At 43.9% G+C, this 21861-nt stretch overlaps 1 protein-coding gene across 1 annotated transcript in view; it reads left to right on the top strand.

Moving 5' to 3' along the window:
- Positions 1 to 21861, top strand: part of SMAD7 (SMAD family member 7) — a 41607-nt gene that overhangs the window by 10710 nt on the left and 9036 nt on the right. The gene's annotated exons all lie outside the window — the stretch shown is intronic.

Below are 21861 nucleotides of genomic sequence, written 5' to 3'. Positions count from 1 at the left end.
TATATGGTATTTCCTTCTGCATGGGACTGGCAGGGTGATAGAGAGGGCACATGGGAGCCCATGCACAAGGGGCAGGTATGTACAGTATGGCTCTCAGATCTGGCGAACACAGTAGAGTGGTTGGCTAGTAACATGGCATGATCTGGGGAGATCTGTTGGGGTGGATACAGCATCTGTCTCTGCACAAGGATTGCTGTGTTGAGGGGAGAACATTTGACTGCACCTTTTGTACAGGTGCATGAAAGGACATTTCCCAGTGCCCTGCTCTCAGTATCCAGCAGACCTTTTTGGCCTGATTTTCAGAGATGCTGTATCTCCACAGCTGGGGACTTCAACGAGAGCTGCAAATCAGGCCTTTCAATAATAGCTTATTCACCTTCTTCCTTTCCCCACTAGAGCGTTGCCTTTGAAGAGGAATGGCTGAGTCCTAAATGCAGTTACTCTTGTGTGTATGATCACCAGCCATAATTTGTCTGAAAATATGTACCTGCGTTGTCTAGTGTAGGTTGGAAGATACTTTCCTCTGTCAGTGAGTCTCGGTGATTTATCATTTGTGGAGCATTTACTCCGTTCATTGTGCTGTGACTGGAATTTTAGAAATATGTAAGTTGCTGGTTGGTGCTGCTGCTGTGTGTGTGTGTGTGTCTTCTCTCCAGGAATTGCATTTGGTGTGGATGTCTTTAAGTGAGCCTTGTTTGTTTTTCTTTCAGTGTAATATATACCCTGCCTGTTATTTGAGAGGGAAGCATATTGTTTGTTCAAAGGCCCTAATGAGAATTAATCAAAGGAAGGGGGAGAAGGGCAACTTGTGGCTGGTCTTTTTTTGGGGGGGGGGCAGTGTCTATTGGTGGCTGTAACTTTAGGGAAGAAGTGGGGGGGTTGGAGAGGAGAGACTAGAAAGAGAACAGAAACAAGAAGTAAAACAACACAATAAGGGTGTTAGATCATTTTTTTCCCCTCGTGAAATATGTGGGGTGGTGGGGAGGGATTGGGTTCCACAGGATACCACATGAAATAAGTAAAGGAAGTACTAGCTTTTAAAAGGGGGCTTTCTGAAAGGTTTGTGTTATTGATAACATCTCGTCTGTCTAGTCTGCTCCTGAGGAGATGGGGGAGGTGGGGGTTTGGGCTGCAGGAAATAACATAACTTGCCTATGAATGCCTTCTTAAGGAGTTTGCTATGGAAGTTTAATTTCATAGCACAGCAAGAACTGGCAAAGGTACTCTACATGGGAAAGGTTTATTAATATATTCTCATTCGCAGCCTCCAGAAGAAGGCACTGTTCCTTTTGGGGCAGTTTTTTGGGGCGGGGGGTTTTGGTCTTGAGTTATCAAAAGTTTTCCAAACCCTCCAGAAACAGAGGAAACATTTACAATCATTAACCACTCTTTTCCCCCCACCAGTGTAATTGTAACCATTTAGTTTAATGAGGAGCCGATAGGAGTGTTGACTCATGAAGGGATACGGTTAGCTACACAAGCCATGAAACAAAGCCGAATGCCTCTACATGAAAGAGCATTTGTTTTGAATTTGCTCTGATTTACTGGCAACTCAGTTCCACACACAGAAGTGCAGCTCTGAAAATTCCCAACTGGAGAGACCCCAGTCAAGCAAGGAAAATAAACCACACTTTGCAGCAGTTCTCTAACGCTAACTTTCTCTTTTCTTTTTCTACAAACTTTGGTAGCAGAACAGTGTATTTGAATAGGGATTTAATGAGCTATTGTCAAGGTACACTTGGAGTGTTTTATTTCTGTCTGAAGGGAAAAGCTCTATCTTATCTCCATTTAAACAGACAATGATATCACAGATGCCACACATAAAGCATATCCTCTCATCTTCTTTTCACTCTTTAGAACTCGGGAGTTATATGGTGAGTTGCTTTATGACTTTATCCCAAAAGGATGTTTCACTGGATTTAAAAAAGCCCCAAATTGCTGTCCATCTGATTTGATTGTTCTGACTGTCCAACTGCACAGCATTGGGATTGAATGGATAAGGATTGTGCTTGGGCCCCAAAGGCCCTAATATAAGGAGTCTCTCTGGCCACCACTGAGGAGCAGCCACCTCTGGGGTGGAAATTGGCAGCTGTTAAACAGTGCTCAGCCACACTACACCTAGCAGTTGCAGGGAAATGAAAACTGAACCAGCTGAAGGTAAAAAGGTGGGATATAGGAAGGCAGAAATGCAGTCACCACAGATGAAATTTGAAAATTGGGCCAGGACACTGCGGTTAACATTCCTGGGGAGTGGGCAGTGCCATGGCATCTTTAGAGAGTGGGATGTTGCAAGAACGATAATAAAACGGAAGCAGTACATTAAAAAATGCTCATCCAGTCCTCCCGAAGAATGCAGAGAGCTGGATCCTTTCTGTCAAGGAGTCTCAGTTTCAGCTACGAAATATATATTTCGTTCTTCTTCAGGAGGCAGAGGGCAATTTCATGGATGAATGGCAGAGGTACCAGAATAGCAGAGCTGAGAGGATGTGGGAGGGTGACCAGTGTGGAACGATGAGGGTAATATACTAAGAGCTTCTACAAGTGTTTCCCCCTTGAAATAACCAATCTGAGCCTCTCTTTCACTTGCTCTGTTTTCTGTTTTTCTTCCTGGCCTAGGCTGTGCTGCAGTGAGCCAGCTTAATGAATGGGGCTCAGTTCAGGGTGGGAGGAAGGTCGGGAGCCTGGAGCCAGGGACTTGATTCTTTTGGCAAGGGAAGAAAAAAAAAAAGGAGCTGAATGTGAAAACTGTAATCCCATGGGGGTCTTCACAAAGGAACTGGTTCCTCCTGAAATGCACAGAGGTGACCTTTAATTCACTGGTGCTGCCCTTTCATGTTGTATGTGGCACTTTAAAAGGAGCAAGCCTAAGAGTGGGTGGGGGCGAGCTTTGGGAAAGGGGAGGAGGGAACCCTGACAGCACAGCCACACTAAACCGCTGGGACCTAGTTAACTTCGTTTTGAAAAAAATATATTTCTAAAGGTTAAAATCCGAACAGAGAAGCCCATGGAGTCTACATGCGGCTTGGCTCAATTTTAGTGCAATATTGGTTAATCCATTACTCCCAAGGAAAAACACACCAGTCTTCTCTCTCCCCACTCAGTCACTCTCTTTCTCCCTCTCCTTTTAGTCTCTGTCTCTCGTTTTGCTTTGGGGTTGTTGTTTTTGGGGGGGGGGGTTGGTTTTTTGGTTTTTTGTCTGTTTCCTTTGCTTTCTCTCTCTCTCCCTCCCTCCCAGTTCAGTATTCGTTGCTTAAGAAATCTTCCACCAGACTCAGAGATGTTTTTGTCTGTGCAGTACTGAACTGGACCCTCTTTCTTTTAAACTAAACCAGTTCACAAAAACACACTGTATATAAAAAGGAAAAGAATTTCCTTAAATAGCAGGGCCAGGCTGTTTTTCAAATATATCCGACTCTTCTTCAGGAGATGTGTAGTTCGTGATTGTGCTTTAGTTTCTAACAAACAAGCTGCGGTCACATATGTTGGATAGCTCAGCGTCTGCTCGAAAACAGAAGTCCTCAAAGGGCCTCAGAGCTGCCACTTAATGTGTGAAATACGATGAGCTGGCTTGTGTCCTGGTCATCATTGCTTTTTATTAAGGAGTATTAATAAAATATCAGATCCAACAGGTTACACAGATTGTAGTCCCAAATGGAGGTGTCTTTGATGACATATGCTAATTTTGGACTGGATCTAGAGCCTGAGGAAGTCAAGGGGAGTGGGTTTGTTGCCTTTTTTGGGTTTGGGATCAGGCCCTTGAGGCGTGAAAACTCCTCAGGTTATGCTAGTGAGGCCTTCCATCAGGCTGTTCTGAAAGGCAGACACATAACGCTGTTGTGGCTTAAGACAAGCGTAACCCCTTTTCGTTCTGGATTAACGCTTACTTTTGTTTAAGACAGAAGCTGAAGTGACAGGAAGCAACATAGAGAAAATTGACAATGCTTTTTATCCCCTTTCCCTCACCCTTCACCTCAAAACCTCATCTTATTTTAATGGAACACTTTAATTCAAGGTTGATTCATCTTTACTACAAAAGCTCCAATGTGCAGCTGACTGACATTTCATTATGAAATAGCGGACGGGCCTGGAATGTTTCACTATGACTTTGATCCCTTCTGGTATCTGTGTCAGCCTGGGAGAAGCACCTTTTTTAAATCTAGAACTATTCACAATAGAAGCATGATTCTTTGGCTGGATCTACAGTCTTGTCCCATCCCCGCCTGTCCCCCCTGCAGATTAGATGGGAGTAGCAGGGTTCTGAAGCTCTCTCTGGAGAAATCCTGACTGTGTTTTCCCCCTGCCCACCCCTCCTGTTCCCTCGAGCACACAGATTATAACTGCCTGTGAAATGCCTTTATTTACAAATTGGCATCCTATTATAATCAGAAATTGAGAAATCTTCCTGTGTAAGTGGGATTGTTTATTTGTCTCTGGGATAAACAATAGCGTTTGATTTTTTTTTTAAAAAGTCATTTATACTCGGTTTATTTGAGCACATGCACTCTTTCTGTTGTTTTAAATGTCACAATGCATTGCAAATTTCCCTTAGCACTGCTGGCGACATTAGCTTGTACTTGTGTATTAAATAGCTTACCTAAAAACTCACTCCCGTGCTCGAAAGGACAAGGTTATCAGGGGTTAATGCTAAGATGACAGCATTGAAGTCTTTGGAGCAAACCAGGCCGCCTGCCAGACTAGGAGCCTTGCAGCCTCACACATCATCTGACCGTGGCAGAATGTAGCCAGTCCAGTGAAGTGGAGAGAGACTGGGACTTGGCAAGGTCTCCATGTAGCTTTTGGCCTCTGACACTCCATTCTAGCTCCTCCTTGTGTTAAACCCTTTCTTCCATAAGCAGGCTGGGCTTTTTAAGGCGGAATCTCAACAGGCAGAGGAAGTGGGAACAGAGCTGAGTAGCAAAGGTTATGGGGGAATTGTGTGTGTGTGGGGGGGAATTGTGTGTGCACACGCGTGCGTGCATGGCCCTCGTTCATGAATCTGGACTATATGTGCTATCAGTTTCATCTCAGTTAAATTCTATAGGGGTATTCCAAAGGAATCTCCATTTAAAATTGCGCCTTGAAAACAACTAACAATAAAAAATAGATGAAATGCAGTCACAGTGGGTTTTTCTCAGGTGTTTGGGAAAAAACATTCCCATAGGTCAGACTTCCCTCTTGTTAAGCAAAATCTGTTTAATTTCGGCAAAGGAGAACACATTACTATTGTCTGCCACAGCTATTTCTAATGCATGCAGCTTCAAGCTGCAGTTTTATTTTTGCAAGACTATTGTGTGTAAGTGTTTTCACTGCTGGTGGCTAATGATTTTCTGAGCCATTGTTTCTGTTTCTGTACAATTTAGGGAAAAATAAGCACAAAAATGCATTATGAAGTTTAGCGCTAATGATGTGAGTGTGTGTTCATCTGTATGTTTGCCTTCGATTAACTCAGAAGGGTATCTACCTGCAAAATAAAATGTACCCCATGAATGTGATGGGAAACCCAATACTCTGGGACTTTTAAAACTGGACAGGATAAAAAGACTAGTAAATGCCCCATAGGGAGCAATCCTGCATTGTCAGGTAGCTGGACTAAAGCTTTACCATCTATGATTTCTGTGATCCTTTACCAGTTACACTGCAGGAACACGGAGCATTAACCACTTGCATTTATCTAATAGTGGGAGATTTAAAAAAAAAAAAAAAAAAGGAAATGATGTTGCTTCTGTGTGTGGATGCTACGAATGGAACCAGTGGGTGATTTTAAATCCATGCCATAGGAAAGGGTAGGTGGGGAGAAAGTCCAGTGAGTGGCATAGTGGTAGATACAGACTCCCCATCCCTAAATCCCCCTGCATGCTGGGGGGGACCTCCACTCTGTTTGGGTGGGGTCTGAGAAATCCTGTCCCGCTTCCTGCTTTTTCTCTGAGCAGAACTGGTGGGTCGCGGTCAAGCTGTGCCATGGTGAAGGAGGTGAGATTTGGCCACAAGTATTTCACTTGGAGTTGCGGGGGCCTCAGCACTTCTGAACATCAGGCCCAATGTGTATCTCAAGTCGGTTTCTGAAACTGAGGCAGCCGGAGTTAGTGGACACTTCGGAAAATGCGCTTGTGGATTGTGCTCAAATAAATTGGTTAGTCTCTAAGGTGCCACAAGTACTCCTTTTCTTTTTGTGGATTCAGTGTTTCAGCCCTAAGGGCTTTCTTCAGGAGTGATCAGTACAGCGAAAAGCCATACTTCCTGTATCAGCTGTTCCTGAAGAAGACTCCTTACCACAGACAATTCCTCCTGACCGTATCCTCTCTGCCACACGTATTTCAGACAGTCACATGTTCATTCTATTACACTGAACTGTGCAGCCTGACCTGCTCCTCACAGCCTGTCGCTTGACTATTAACTAAGGTTATCAGCCGTCCCTATCAGCTCCACAGCCATTCTGACTCCTGGAGGCTTGGAGAGACACTGATATTGACCTCTCTCTCCCTTTGACCAAATGGGGGGCTGGTCAGTCTTATCTGCAATGTGACAGGGTGGTTTCACAAGAGGAACGTGGAATTCCTGCTGGTGCCTTCTTGTAATGACCTCGGAGTGAGCTGTGTAAAAGAATACTGTAACGGGCCACTCAGAGGTCACTGCCAGCCATACCATCTTTCTTAAGCAGGATTGAATAACCCGCGCAGCAGCCTGGCTGCCTGCCTACTGTCACAAAGTAGCTTCCTTTCCAGTTTATTTTGAGCTCTAAGATATTATTAACTCCTGATACACAGTCTGGATTTAGTTGTAACACACAAAGAAAGCAAAGTTCAAGTTTACCTTCTTCACTTTTTACCTACATGTCTTTTGTTTCTCTCCCTGTCTCCCTCCTCTTTGTGTATGGACTGTTTGTCCTGGGCTTGTTTAATATGGAAACTGGGGAATAAGTTATGTCATGGCTGCTGTTGAGGAATCATGTAGTGTAAACAAGAATATGGCCCAATCTTGTGTGGTGCTGAGGTCTGTGGGAAAGGAGCATCGACACCTCGCAGGATTTCCGGCCTTTGGCTTTTGATTAGACTTTTTAAATCAATGATAATGTCTTGGGTGTAGTCTTGAAATGTTGTTGGCTGTTGAGTTGTAGGGGATGGCAGAGTGACCTCATTACCAGTAGCCAGGTGTCTCCTCCTGCCACAATAGGCCTGTTTGCAAGAAAATCCAAACAAGGATTTCATTGCAGAGATTCTCCCTCGTTGTCCAGTGGAGGATGGGGTGAAGGGTTTGTCCACCTGCTTGCTCAACCTCGTAAATCCCTGTGGATCTACAGGATGCCAGGGTCATCTGGAGAAATCTATGGTAAAGTTAATAAACCTGGGGCTGTATTATCTTGTGTAGCTAACTACCACTGGAGTGGGGGATAGCCAGTGATCATCCCACCTACCCTGACTCCAACCTCTTCTCCATGGGGCCTCTGGAGAGCACAGAGAGCTCTCCACATGGTCTGAGGAGGGCAGGAAATGGTGGCATGGAGATGCCAGACCGCTTCCCTTCTCCATTCCCACATGCAGGAGAGAGCTGTGTGGGAAATAGTTCTACATGAGTTTGATCTATCCCAAAGTTTGTAATATCTAGGTTCCCTGGGAACGCTGGTTCACATCCTGGCAGGGTTGACTCAGCTCTTCATTCTTCTAAGCTCCATTCAGAGAGTTTTGAAGGAGAGTTCCCTGTGGATGAGACCGGAAAGATATGCCCCCGTGTCCTTGACCAAAATACATATTCCACCCTGGGGTGGTGCTGTGTGACAGTTGGTTGTTGGTTTTGTATCCTAGATGGCCTGCGGTTCAGTGTGATACAGTAAGATGGTAGCACTACAGTAATTAATGTTGAGATGGGGGTCGTCCATCAGGCAAAACTCCTGTTTCATTCAGATTCAGCTCAGAGTGCAGGTCATCTTCCACCAGCAAAGGACCTCAAAGTGAAATGTCCATAAAGAAGCAGAAGACCTCTCCCTCTGGGTGTATCTTGGCATGGGAGGGAAAGACTGATGAAGGGAAGCATAATTCATACCTCCGTATACCAGCTTTGGTTGGTCTAGCCTTATGGGTATTTTGCCCAGTGCTTAATTTGTGCCAGGACTGAGCCCTGGCATCTCTAGTCTTGGTAGTTCATAGTCCCGGCATCTCTGGGCTTGCCACTTCAGTTATGGAAGTAAAAAAATTACTTGAGCCCCGGCACTTAATTGCTTGGGTCCCGGCACTTCTTTCACTACAAATTAAGCACTGCTTTTGCCTCAAAGTGCTGGACCTGCCGGAGAACCATTTTCTGCAGAGTTGTTTTGGGTAGGAGTTTAAATATATGATGATAACTTTCACCCTGTTAATTAACAGGAAACATTGGGACAAGACAGGAAATTGCATCACTTTTTATGAGGAAAGTGCCAAGAAAAAAATAGAAAGAAAAGAAAACATAGTTATTAATGAAAGGAGAGAAGAGGGGGAAAGGAAAACAAAAAGAACCTTTTCCCCCACAGTGATCAGAAAGTTCTCGCAGTGCCCGAGTTTCAGAGAGAGGCTTGTTGGAGTACTCTTTTTTATTTTTATTATGTTGAAAAATATTTTAATAGCAGGGTCACCTTTGCTTGAACGTTAAACTCAGCCTCGTTTCTCAATTTACTGAAGAATCTTTTCATAACTTTTCTCAGCTTCCTTCCCCAAACTGCCAGGCCGAGGAAGCTCTTGGCTTGGAAGCTAATTTTGGTTTGGCTGCTTAGCCCTCAGAATTGGTCCCCACCCAGTGTCATTATCTTGGTTTTAACTTGCAAAAAAAAAAAAAGAGAGAGAGAGAAACTTTATAAGAGTTTGCACAGCCCTTCCTTACCCTTTTAATCTTGCTGCACAAAAAGCATTGCAGCTTCAGCTTCCTAAATGCTGTGTCCTTAGCATTTGCAGCTTCAAGTCCACTCTGTTTTCCTTATTTTAACTAACATCAAGCCACTCCTCCTTTTTGAACAGTTCCTTGGGAATCCTCTCTGAGATCTTCCTTGTGCATTAACTAAGACAAAAACAGTGAATGCCTTTTAGAGCTGGCTCGGTGGAGCTGACTTCAGCTGTTCGCATGTTTGTGAAGAACCAGTACAAGTCAGGCCTTCCTTTAAAAAAAAAAAAAAAGAAAGAAAACGTGGATCATAAGGAGCTGATGATATTCTGGCTTTGATCCTGTAAGTCCTTGGATTGTCATCTTCCAGACACAAGTGTGAATGGAGGCACAGGGTTCAGTGCTAGGTATAGTCCTCTAAACTGAGTGTTTGTCTCTGTTCCCCCTGCATGCCTGCTTCCTTAACTTGCAAGCCCTCAAGGTGAAAGGGTTGGGATATGGGTAGAGAATGGGTACCACTGAGGAGATAGGTTCTTAAAAGCCATCCTTCCCCATGCTAATTAGGCTTTTAGCTCTGACTTCAGAAGTAATTTGGTTGCCCTGTGCTCTCACTAATGCAGAATTGGGTTCCCTGTGTACTCCCTCTTCTGCTGAACTCTTTTGGCCTTGTTCTTACACACACACACACACACACCCTGCACCTGTGCTATACAGGACCAAGCTCTCCACACATACACACAAGGAGTGAGATGCTGGTAGCGATGAATGTAAATCGGTTGGGATGACACATCGCTGGGTGTGAGGCTGCCATTGTGTCTAATTTTACTAACCTCCCATTTCATATGCATCAGTAGGACTTTTGGCTAGACTGATATCACTTGCCTTGATTGCGCACGCACAAAGCTGCAGCCTAACTAGTTCACTGAGTTATCTTATCGTTATTCAAATAGAGGCTATTACAGGAGACAGCGAGAAGCTCATTTGTCTTCTCATTTGTCGGCTTCTTCTTGTGTAGTTTTGTTTTCATAACACAATGAGAGCCTCTGGTTGTAATTGTCAGTGTGTAAAGCATTGCTGAGAATTCAGCGAGGGTGACTTGTCAAAACACAACACTGACGCCAGAGCAGAGTGAAGCAGGCAGGTTGAATGCAGGCTGAAGTGGTTTTACAGGAGAGCTTTGTTCACTTCTTTTTTTTGTTTAATCTGTTGGCACAATTTTGAAACACCAACTTCAGTTTGATCCCTCGTGGCATCTTCTTTCAATTCAGCTGGTGTATGTGAATATAGTCCTCCATATATGCAATTACTCCTATCAAGCCTATGTAGAAAGCAGCATGTTAAACACTGTGTGGGAGCTGGGTAGATAGAGATTATTCAGGTATGTCCTCAGGAGCCTTTGTGTCTCCGTGGTTGGTTGATAAAATTGCAGGCCCACAGAAAAATAATGCTGATCTTTCCGAGGGTTTTTGCTAATAAAGAGGGAGGGCATATTTTGTCTTAAATTAATACTCCCAAACTGCTCAAATTGCTGAACATTCAAAATGTTATTATATGTATGTACATACGTGTACATAATAAGCAAATATGGGACTAAGAATAGTAATCTTCTTTTGGTGGTAAAGATGGTGTTTGTAGAGTGTTGCTGCCAAAGTAGGTTAAATGAGAGCTAACTTTTAGAAGTGAGCAGTATGCCAGCATTCAACGGAGTAAAATAATCCAGAACCTTTGGTTCTCATCATGCCTTTTTAGGGCAGACCTCCCATCACCCAGGATCTGGTCGGCCCTTACCACCTTTTAAAAGCATACAAAGACACCTGGTGTTACCAATGGTGTCATAATAAAATGTTAATTAGCTTCTGAAGCAACCTTATTTATGCCTGACAAACCCAGGTGCTGGGGAGGTAGCGAATGTTTCAAACAGTCTTCACTTTGTAACTGGTAAAGTTGGCTCTGGACCGAATGACTTTAAGTGATGAAACTGATGCCTTTAATGTATAGATACTAAAATTTCAGAGCATTACTGCTGAGGGTGAGAGTCTTCCTGAGTTGGATAACATAAGGTGTAGTCTAATGGACAACGCCGGGGTGATTTTTTCTATTTGCATTTTGATGTGTAACCAGGTTTTACATTCCAGGCAGGTATAGTGGTTATCTGCATGTTTCAAGAACACTGATAGGACTGCATTTTGAAGATCTGGAGAACACTAACTAAAATCAGAGCCCCCCCCAAAATAAGAGCCCCACACAACCAGAGAGATTTTTGCCCGACTGGTAGGGGACTTAATGCCCATCCGATACTATTCTATTGGATATCATTTGTGCAATACCGTGTTGGACAGAGTAAATAAATGCATAAAATCATACTACAAACAGTGATGCAGGAATTAAATAGCAGAAGTTTTGTTTTGAAAACTAGCTGGGAGCCTGAAGTTTACATCACTAGGCTTGAACTGGTGAATTAATTTTCTTTGTAAACTAGGCTGAGGGTTTTTAGCTCACGATAAGGAACAAACTTATAAATCTTAATGCAATACAAAGTGGCCTGTAGTTTTTCTGTTCTTTTCCACTGGCTTGCAGGGTAAGTATGGAAAATGTATCCTTTAATGTCACCGGGCTGAATCCTAGAACCATTACTCATGCCTGTAGTGATTACCCAGGTGAGTAAAGATCACTGGCTTGTGTAACTGTTGTGGAATGGGGCCCAAGAACCATAGAGTTACACCCATAATGCCTCCATTCTTTTATAGTGTAGTCAGTGCATTTTGGGGGGGAATGGAATGTGCAGTGGGAATGGGGGCTGCGGGGGATGTGGAGGGAGGTAGAAAGGAAACACCAATAAAACAATGAAGTGCCAGGCTGTGTAAATGCCCTGGAAGATCGTTGGTGCCTAATTGACTCTGGAAGGCAGGGGATTCAGTGTAAGGTACTATAGCTCAACCACTTGATAACTGGATGGTAAAAAGGAGACTACCCTTCCCCCCATCCCTTTCCTTTCTTTGTCACAGACAGATAATGTTGAGATGAGTTGGAAGATACAAATTCTGCACTGTGGCTTTGCTGCTGGGGACGGGAGATGTAAAGTAGCTGGAGTTGGAACAAGTTTGTTCTTGGTGTGTTACTTTTGTGCACATTGTGGATGCAGCCTAAACTATAAAGTCCTGTCAGCACCTGTGTTTCTGTGAGGTGCATGGGTAAGCAAGGTCTCTGCATGGTCTGCTAGATTCAGGTCCCATCTCTCTACCCCCCAGCTACAGCGGAACCAGGGGACCCAGTTACAATCCTGTTGTCCTCTGACCTAGTTACAGCATGGTTAAAAGTTATAAGCTAGGTATCACCCAGCTGTGTCCCCAGAACCAGGCTGAAGTCTTGGAGTGCCTCTGGGTTCAGCCTAGTTGTCGAGACACGGTTAGGTTTTGTCTAAATTGCAACTTTTAATCATGTGGTAACTAGGTCAGGGACAACCGTGCTGTAACTGGGTGCCCTAACTGAATTAGAAATGGAGTTTAAATAGGATTGAGAGCCAGGAACTCCTGAGTCCTGACTCAGGTGCTGCCACTGACTCACTGTGTAGCCTAGGGCAAATCACTTAAAGCACTGTATGGCTCAGTTCCCACATCTGTAAAATGTGGATCCTAGCACTTACCCATTTCGCAGGAATGTTCGGAGGATTAATTAGTTAATTAATGTAATGCACTGTATAATTGTTAAGTCGTATTAATCCAGAGAGTAAGGTGGGAAGTGGTGGGGTGGAGTGGGGTGTGGAGGGGAGGGGACAGATAAGCAGCTTCTTGCTTGTGACTCTAGTCTGAACATTTTGAAATGTGCTTCACCGTTGCTTTTGGCTATTAGCTTTCATTCTTAATCTGGAGTTACCAGGGTTGCATTTGGAGAGTGGGGTGGACAGGACGACACAGGAGGGGGTGGTGCGGGTGGAACAGACCACCCGAACGAACGTATTTTGTGGGCCTGAATGCGGGTGGATGTGTGTGAGAGAGAGCTTTGCTGCATGCGCTTTGGAATAGAAGTGATTAGATTATGAAGGCAGACAGAAGTAATGATTAACTTTTTCAGTCTGCATGCTGTCTCCAGTCTGGCGCTTGGTGTTGTTTTTCCCCCTAAGTAGGCCCTGGCCCTGAGTCGACAGGGTATTAGGTTGTAAAGAAAGACAGAAAGAATGAAAGCGAGGGGAGGGGTGGAGAAGGGGGGTGATTTTTCCATCAGATCCGGGAATGGAATTTATTGGCTGGAATGCAGTAAATGTTCAAAATGCCATCCCATCTAAACAGTTTTCATAATTGTTATGGAAGGGGTGGGGGGATTAGGGCATGAGGGAATGAAAAGAACTTTTGTTTCTAACTGTATTTTTCCACATCTTATATCCATATAAGAAACATTTCCTTACTCTCTAGAAAAATAGTGTTTTAAGCAAGGGTGGACCTTTTTTTTTTTTTTGGTAAATGCCTGTTTTTGGTCTTGTAATAACTTTGGGGAGAACTGTAGGTCAGTGTGCTGCAGAGAGTGGGTTTTTAAATTTTTTTTCATTATTAAAATTCGACTCAGCAATTGTGTGTGTGTATGGAATGCATTTAGCATTTAGGAAAAAACTGTAATACACATCTGTGTATTAAATATCAATTTGGAAATACTAGGCTCCTCCTATGCATTGATTTTTTTTATTAAGTCCTTTATGAGCCTGTTAACGTGTAACCCACATAGCTGCATGTTGTCACTGGAAAGAAAAAAAATGTTCAAAGCTACAACTTTTGCTGAGCCCCGTCTCTCCTTTCTCCATGGTGCAATAGGAGAGTAAACTTCCTGCAGAATGAGTAGGTGACCGGGCTACAGCGGTGTGACCTGGGTTTTATTGTTGGACTCTTTCTTGGATTTGATTTGATTTTTATTTGCTGGAAAAGGTTTACAGTCTTCATCCTGCAAGTCCTACTCCAGGAAGACTTTCATTCTGGAAGTCCTTAGGCATAAAGTTTGCTTACCCTGGTTTTATGCCAGGCTACCTCCATTGGCTTTGATGGGGTTATTCTTGAATTACATAGGTATGATTGAAAAGGAAGATAAAACCTATTGACATCAATGGGAATACACTCGGGAGTAAGTATACACAGGGAAATATGTTTTGGCAAGATCAGTTGCAGGCGTGGTTCTCTTTGGTGAATGATAGGAAGTCCCCAGTCCCATCTATGCCTGCTCCATGCTCTTAATAGCTTAGGCTCAAGTAGGGGTTGGAGATAGGTAGAAAAAGGATGTGTTTCAAGACACATGGACTGACCATGCAAATGAGTCGCTAACCCAGGGGTCGGCAACCTGCGGCACACGTGCCAAAGGTGGCATGCAAGGTGATTTTAGTGACACTCTGCTGCCAGCCGGGGTCCTGGCCGCTGGCCCTGCTCAGCCTGCTGCCGGCCTGGATGGATGGAACCTATCCATGGGTAGGATGAGTTGAGCGACTCAGCGCGCTGCCGGTCTGGGGTTCCGTCTGCCACCCACGTTGCCGGTCTGGGTTTCCATCAGCCGGGGTCCTGGCCGCCGGCACTGCTCAGCCTGCTGTCGGTCTGGGGTTCCGTCAGGGGGCCCCTGTAAATGTAAAATTTATTCCTGGCACGCAAAACCTTAAATTAATGAAGACTTGGCACGCCACTTCTCAAAGGTTGCCGGCCCCTGTGCTAACCTGTGCTTTCCCCTCTTGGGCCATGGAACTGAGTGACTAGCTTGGCCGTGCAACAGCAGCACTCTCGTGCTGGCTCAGGTTCCCGGCTTGTCAAAGGAAACCACTGAAATCTTGCTGATTCTCCTTAAAACAAGACAATCCCAGGTTGTACATGGTATCTGAAAACCCTGGGGCAGGGGCAAGAGGGGCAAGGGTGAGGGTTTCAGGCTACACAGTGTGGGATGGGATCTGTGGGCAGGAAGATTATTGTTCTTACCAGAATAAAATCACATGTCCAAAACAAATTTTGAAGGATTTATAGTGAATTACGTGAAAAGACACCACATGGGAGCAGTGTAAATGCAAAATTTGAGGGACATGGAGAGGGGAGAGAGAGGGGTTGACTTATGTGGGAGAAACAGAAAGATCTTGTGGGGAGAAGCAGAGACTAAGAGAGATGGGGCTGGAGATGAGAGAACCGGTCTTCAGAATAACTTGGGAGGGTTTTGTTATTGCAGTCCAAGATTAAGCACTGCCACTTACTCAAGCCAGGTCTATCCTAGGAGTACTTTGCTTGGACGGCAAAACTGGAGCATTGTATCAGCAAAGCGCTTCTAGCCCTGGTCTACACTGGGGGGGATATCAATCTAAGTTACGCAACTTCAGCTATGTGAATAACGTAGCTGAAGTCGACGTACTTAGATCTACTCACCGCGGTGTCTTCACTACAGTGAGTCGACTGCTGCCACTCCCCCGTCGACTCTGCCTGCGCGTCTCGCGGCGGTGGAGCACAGGAGTCGATGGGAGAGCGCTCGGGAATCGATTTATCGCGTGTAGACTAGACGCAATAAATCGACCCCCCCCACTCGATGGATCATTGTCCACCAATCCGGCAGGTAGTGTAGACATACCCTTAGTGTGTATGCAGCTTATACCAGCAAAACTGAGCTTTTCCAGGCTTATTCTAGTGCCCCTCCCCGTGCCCCCATCCCCAAAAGCCATCACAGGACACACCTCATCACACCACTGACCAACATAGCAATGCCAGCAAAAAGACCGTGGCCCTAAGTCAAGTCTCCTTTCCTTGCATGAGGCTCCTTATAGTGCAAGGTACCCACTCACTGTGAGAAAGGGTGGCAGAATCTGGTGCTACATGTACATTATGACAGGTTTCAGAGTAGCAGCCGTGTTAGTCTGTATTCGCAAAAAGAAAAGGAGGACTTGTGGCACCTTAGAGACTAACCAATTTATTCCAACCCTGAGATTCTATGATTCTATGTATATATGCATATATATCCTGAAGTTGATAAGTGTGTCACTTTACAAAGATATGGATCAAATAGTTTGGAGCAAGAGCACTTCATGGAAAGTTGAACCAATGACACTGGAGAAAAGCGAGCGTGTCATTTATACTATTTCTTTGACGGTATGAAATAAGAAAATTTGCTACAGCTAAAATAGTTTTTGCTGCATGGCTTTCCCATTCAGATGTAGCAGAATGATACTAACAGGACCTTGGTGTGCACATCCCCTCTAGCCCTTATTGTTTGTCCGCTCAGCTAGTCAACAGTGTGACGTAAAAGCCTGTGCAGTGGTGGTTTTCAGCTTTTTTTTCATTTGTGGACCCCTTTGGAAATTTAGACGTAGTTTGCAAGCCCCCAGCCGTCCGTGGACCACAGTTTGAAAACCACTGCGATACAGGACAGAAGCAAAGTGTGTGGTAGGAGCTTCTTTTCTGTTGTCTGAAATCCTATCAGATATTTTTAAAAGCCTTTATTAAAGGAGTTCTCTCTCTCACCACCACTGACAGCCCCCTCCACATTTGTTTTTCTTTTCCAAACACAGGGTTCATTCCTGTTTTGGGGGGGGAGTAAGATTCCCACCCTTGCTTCCCTCTGGAGTTAAAATAAAACATTTGGAAAGAAAAAGTTTCCTGCATCTTTAGGGGTTAGAAAAAAGAGACAAGTAAAGAAAGTTCTTGAAATTAAAACTTAAAAAATAATTAAGCTGATGGTATATGCTAAACAACAGCAAAGAGGCCCATTTACTGTAAATATTATGAATGGATTTGGCTGACTCCAGGATCCCCACCCTTCCTCTAAGGCTTTTCTCTGAGTTAAGTCGAAATTCGGCCTTCAGACAGCACAGTACTCTATAATTTACATGGCTGATGAGGCCCAAAGCCTGGGACAGAGGAAGCTGGAGTCAGCTGGCTCCTTTCTAACCACTGGAGACAGGCAGACAGGCATTTTTGGTGGGTGTGTGTTTTTCTTCTAGCTCCAAACACACTCTTACAAGGACTGGTGGCTGCTGCCTTGCTGGCTTTTAAAGAAAATTTAACTGGGCATAAAAGAGTTCTTCTCTTCTTGGGTAATTTTTAGCACTAGTAATTGATTAATCATCATCATCAGACAGTAGCAAAGACTAGTTGTACATTTATGAATCAAATTTTTTGTCTGGCAGAGTGAGAGAACCCTGCAGATTTCAGTTTCAGTTCTGCTCTTGTCTCTTCTTGTCCCCTGCCACTTCCCTCCCCTCTCTTTAATTTGTATATTTAAAAAGTATATTAAAAGGCTGGCATTGAGAATGTAGGGCAGCGTTTGACCCATAATGTGTGTGTTCGGCTTTTTTAATCGTCCTACATTTTTCAGGCTTTAATTTCCTGTGTTGAAGACACACTTCTGGGGCCCAGTTCCGCTGTTGAAGTCAGTAGCATTCAAAGAGACCTGGCCCATGTGGTGACACTGTTACGGTTCAGGATGTCTCAGTGTTTCCAGTCTGAGTGTCTGCTGTCTGGGGCCTTTAGCTAAAACTCTGAGGAACTCAATGACCTCAGCCCTAGGGGCTTACAGGATCCTTTTGGGATTTTGTTTGTTTGTTTGTTTGGATCAGTGTCCACCCAGCCCCACACTTGAATTAACCCATTGAGTTTTTGCATTTGAATGAAAGCCAAAGACTCAAAGAGGGAAACTCAGCCTAAACCACTATGTTTGAGGGTGAAACGCTGGGGGACACCACAGAGTTTCAGATACCTTCCACCTGTAATCATATCTCAGAAGTCACAAGTCACACTGGCTCCTACCAAAACTTGGTTGAGGTTTCACCATAAGGTTTGCCAGCCTTGGTGACCATTAGAACAGCGTTTGGGCAAGTTTCAGGTTTGCATCTTCTACACCAGGTAAATTTCACTTAGTTTTGTTGTGGAAGTTTTGCACAGACCTGGTAATGATTATCCAGGGCATGAACCAGGATCACAGCTCTGATTTGGGAAGTTTGTCTCCAGATCTGCACTTGGTGCCTGACCCCTTACTCCATAATGGCTTGACCCAAAATCTTAATCTGAACATCCTCATTAAACTTTAAAAGTTCAGAGCTGAATCTAGACTTAACAGCTTGGCCCCATCTCTGGAAACAAACTGTCATAAAAGCTTCACATCCTGAGGGCAAAATCCTATAGTCCTTCCTAAGACAAAACTCTGACTGAAATCAAAATGGGAGTTTTGCTTAAGTAGGAATTTCAGGCTTAGTGTTTTAATAGGAGAACAAAAGGTTTTTTACACACTAAAAGATTTTAAGTTAAAAAAAAACCGCATAGATTGGGGTGGGGGGGATTTCCATTTTATTTTCCCTGAGTATGAAAGGGAGCAGAGATATATTTGTCTGGGCAGATGGGCATCTTGTTAAATAAGAAGAAATTCCTGAGGCTCTTTAGCTTGCAGAGTTACTGTATATGCTGAGTAATAAGAGCTGCCTAATTAGACATAGACACACATTTACGGTCTAGCCTGTCAATCCGCGGATTAAGGACTCCATAAGTATTTATTGACACAATAGATTGTAATGGCTTCTAAAGAGATGTTATGGTCTATCGTGTCAATAATCCACAGATTAAGGGCTCCCTAAATACGTGTTGACACGACAGACTGTAGCAGCCCCTTTAGAGTCTATTGTTTAAGTGATTCAGTTTCCATGATGCTGCCCTATTGGGGGCTGGCGATCACTACAGTTTGGGAGCTTATGTACATATCAAGATTGGGTTGGGTTTATTATTGTCTGTGAAAACCATTCACCACAGCAGCAACAACAACAGGAGTTTAACATGTCATACTCTCCTAAATTAGCCTTTCAGAAATGACCTGTGCCATCAAGAGTTACAGCTGTCCACACTGCCCTTGGGTATAATTGGGTGTACAATGCATGGGGGTAGGAAGCCTTTGAGAGTAAACTCTTCTCTTGGAGCCTCCACTAAAGTCATTGGGGGGGGCACCAATGCACCATTCAAAAGGCAGAATTTGGATTCTTTGATTTTGCCATTGCTGTACGAATCAGATGCTTAACACCAACACGGTTAACCTGAAAATCATTTACATGGGAACATTTTCTGCCTCCTGTTTTTACAAGTAACTCATCCCTCCACCCCCAAAATTACTAGAAAGATCAGAAAGGAACAGAAATGCTCTTTTTTTACCCAAGGTAACTTGGTACATTAGCCAGCACTGTGTGTATAGGCAGCTTCACTGGTTTGTTTATGGTTATTTGCGCTTTCTGCTGCATGTTCCATCACTGCCATGCACTTCTCTTGGAGCACACAAGCACACTCTTTTCCCTGGGTTGTGCGAAAGGCTGTTGACCATTAAGAGCAAACCTTATAATGGTTTAAAAATCAAACCTTGGGGACATCCTATTTAAAAGTCTCTCTATGAGAAAGTGGGATACTTTAGAATAGGCTGATTTCAGTGAATTGGAGCGACCCTCCCTTTGACATGACTGCAGCATGGACTGTCTTGTGAAAGCTGAACCGGCACGTCCCTGAGAACATGGAGCACTTTCAGAAAGATTGACGTCACACTGGGCACTCTTCTTTGGGTGGGGAGAGATCTGCTGGGAACTCATCCTTTTTTATGCTGCCCTTCACGGCTGTCTGTTGAGCTGGTCTGTCTGTCTGGCCAGGAAAAGCTGGTCATGGTGTAGAGTTCATGAATGCTACTCCAGGGTCAGCTGAAGGGGATTACTTGAGAATGACAAGATGCTTCCAGCCTGGGGAGGAGCAGACTGAGCTTCATCTCAATCTTGGACCCCCTGGCCGGGCAACACATTGTGCTTACACTAGTCCAGACAATTTTTTTTAACCTTGTATTCGCTCTCCGTGTGCTGGAAGGGAGAAAGACAGATATGGGAGGGAGCATTGTTTAATGTGTTACAACGGAAAGTCTTGGGGCTGGCTCCCATATAGCCAGAAAGAAAGGCAAGGCCCCTGAAACTTGTTTGTGGCTCCCAGGTTAAAGACCCCTGATATAGTGTTTATAGGTGGGGGCTGGGAGTCAGGACTTCTGGGTTCTTGGCCCAAATTTGCTACTGATTTAAAGTCTGTAGCAGATAAGTTAACCTTTCTGTTTCTTAAGTACGGGGGTAGCATCAGCGTATACGTGATGGCCAGTAAACTCAGCACGAGTGACTCTGATCGAGGCACTGGGAAACTAGCAGCTCTTCCTCATCAACTTTTTATTTATCATTTCAGGGTACATTGTTCAATAAAGTGTATTAAATTTGGCACACATTTAGTATAAAATCCAACCACGGTATCATGGAGAGGGGAAGGAATAAAAGCACCTGAAGCCTTGAAAATCTAGAAGGGCTTCAAGGAAAACTTTAGGGTCACATATCGATTGTTAAAAAACTAAGAAATCTAAATATTGTGAAAAATCGTTCTATAACTGGAAATATAATAAAGAATTTAATGCAAACAGCCCAGTGAAAAGAGCCAACTAAGGTCAATTTAAAACTTGATCACAAACAAATTCAAACTGCTAATTTCTGGCAGGAGGTATTATTACAAAAAATCTTACAATTTTAAAATATATTCAGGCAATCAAATAAAGGGAGTAGGGAGCTAAGAGAGCGGGTCCTCTGCGAGACTCACTGTTTTCTACAGAAGTGAATTGACTAGCGAGAAACGTTACCCTTGTCAAAGTAATAATTAAAAAAATAGGTATTTTCCCACCATCTTTGTGAACTTTGCATGGTAACAAAAATGAGGGCTTAAAATCTAAAGACAGAATATCCACTCAGAGAGAGTATACATTTCCTATTTCATTCCTGTGTATGAGGAAATATATCAACCTTGTGTCCAAACAAAGAGAGGTTACCTCTGTGTTTCCCTGCAAACAAAATATGTTAAGAAAAATAAACTATTAGTTTGTTTGCATTGCCTAGAGTGCCCAGGAGCCTAGCACTGGCAAGTCCTGATTCCTGAACTGAAGAGTTTAAAGTCAAACTCAGGCGTGGGGAAGGAAATAGCATTCTCCACATTTTACACTGAGGCACAGAAAGAATAAATGACTTGCCCAAGGTCACACAGGAAGTCTGTGTCAGAGCTGGGAACTGAACTGAACTTTTCTGAATCCAAACCCAGTTACTTACCCAAAGAAAAAGGATCGTGCGTGGTTATGTCTGCACAGCCAGCCTCTGAGCCTGGATCCACAGACATGGGTTTGCAGAGCTTGTGCTACTGGGCTTATAATAGTTGTGTGGACAGTGCTTTTCAGTTGTAGCTTGGGCACGAAAGCTTAGGGTGGGGGGAGGGGGTGGGCTCCAGACCCTGAGCTCTAGCCTGAGCAGCAATGTCCACACAGCTATTTTTAAGGCTCTAGCACAAGACCAAGTCTGTTGACCTGTGCTCAGAGGCTTGCTGCCACTGCTGTAGACAATGTTCTAGCCCTTGTTGAGAGCACAGATGCAATTTTCTTATTAGGATACAACAAGGTTTAGCTATATATGGGCGGGATTACAATCCCCAGAAATTTAAAAAAAAAAAAAAAAAAAAAAAAAAGCAAATGCTAGTACACTTTAGTCAAAAAAAAAAAATTCAAAACCCTGTTTTTCAACAAAACCCCCAAATTTGGAGAAAAATTTAAATGGAAGCTCTTCGTTTTTCTTGGTTTTTTAAGGGGGGAAACCCTCCAGATTTCCCCATCAGTTCTAAAAATCAGTGATTTTTATGTCAGTCCTCCCCTTTAGAATCCTGGGAAAACCCAACACAAGCATGTTATTGATCTTAGAACGACGTTCTAGTGAAGCAGTGCCCAAACTACGGGCAGTTGGGGTCACACCATCAGTGGCTGGGGTCACAGCAATCCCAAATATCTTCAGGCCCCACTTGCATTGATAGTGTGCAGAGGACACCATTCTATAGAGAAAAATCCTCCATACGGCATGAACTCACATGTATGGCGCATATGTCTTGATTTAAGACTCCCACTTGCATCTTCACACCAACCTCCTTGGGTTTCAACAGCTTTTAATTTCTCTTGACTGTCATTCCTGGTTTTCTTTTCAGATCTTTTGGCTTTCCTCTC

Source organism: Eretmochelys imbricata, chromosome 5 (genome assembly GCF_965152235.1).
Source record: "Eretmochelys imbricata isolate rEreImb1 chromosome 5, rEreImb1.hap1, whole genome shotgun sequence".
NCBI lineage: Eukaryota > Metazoa > Chordata > Testudines > Cheloniidae > Eretmochelys > Eretmochelys imbricata.
This window is presented reverse-complemented; position numbering and strand designations above follow the sequence as displayed.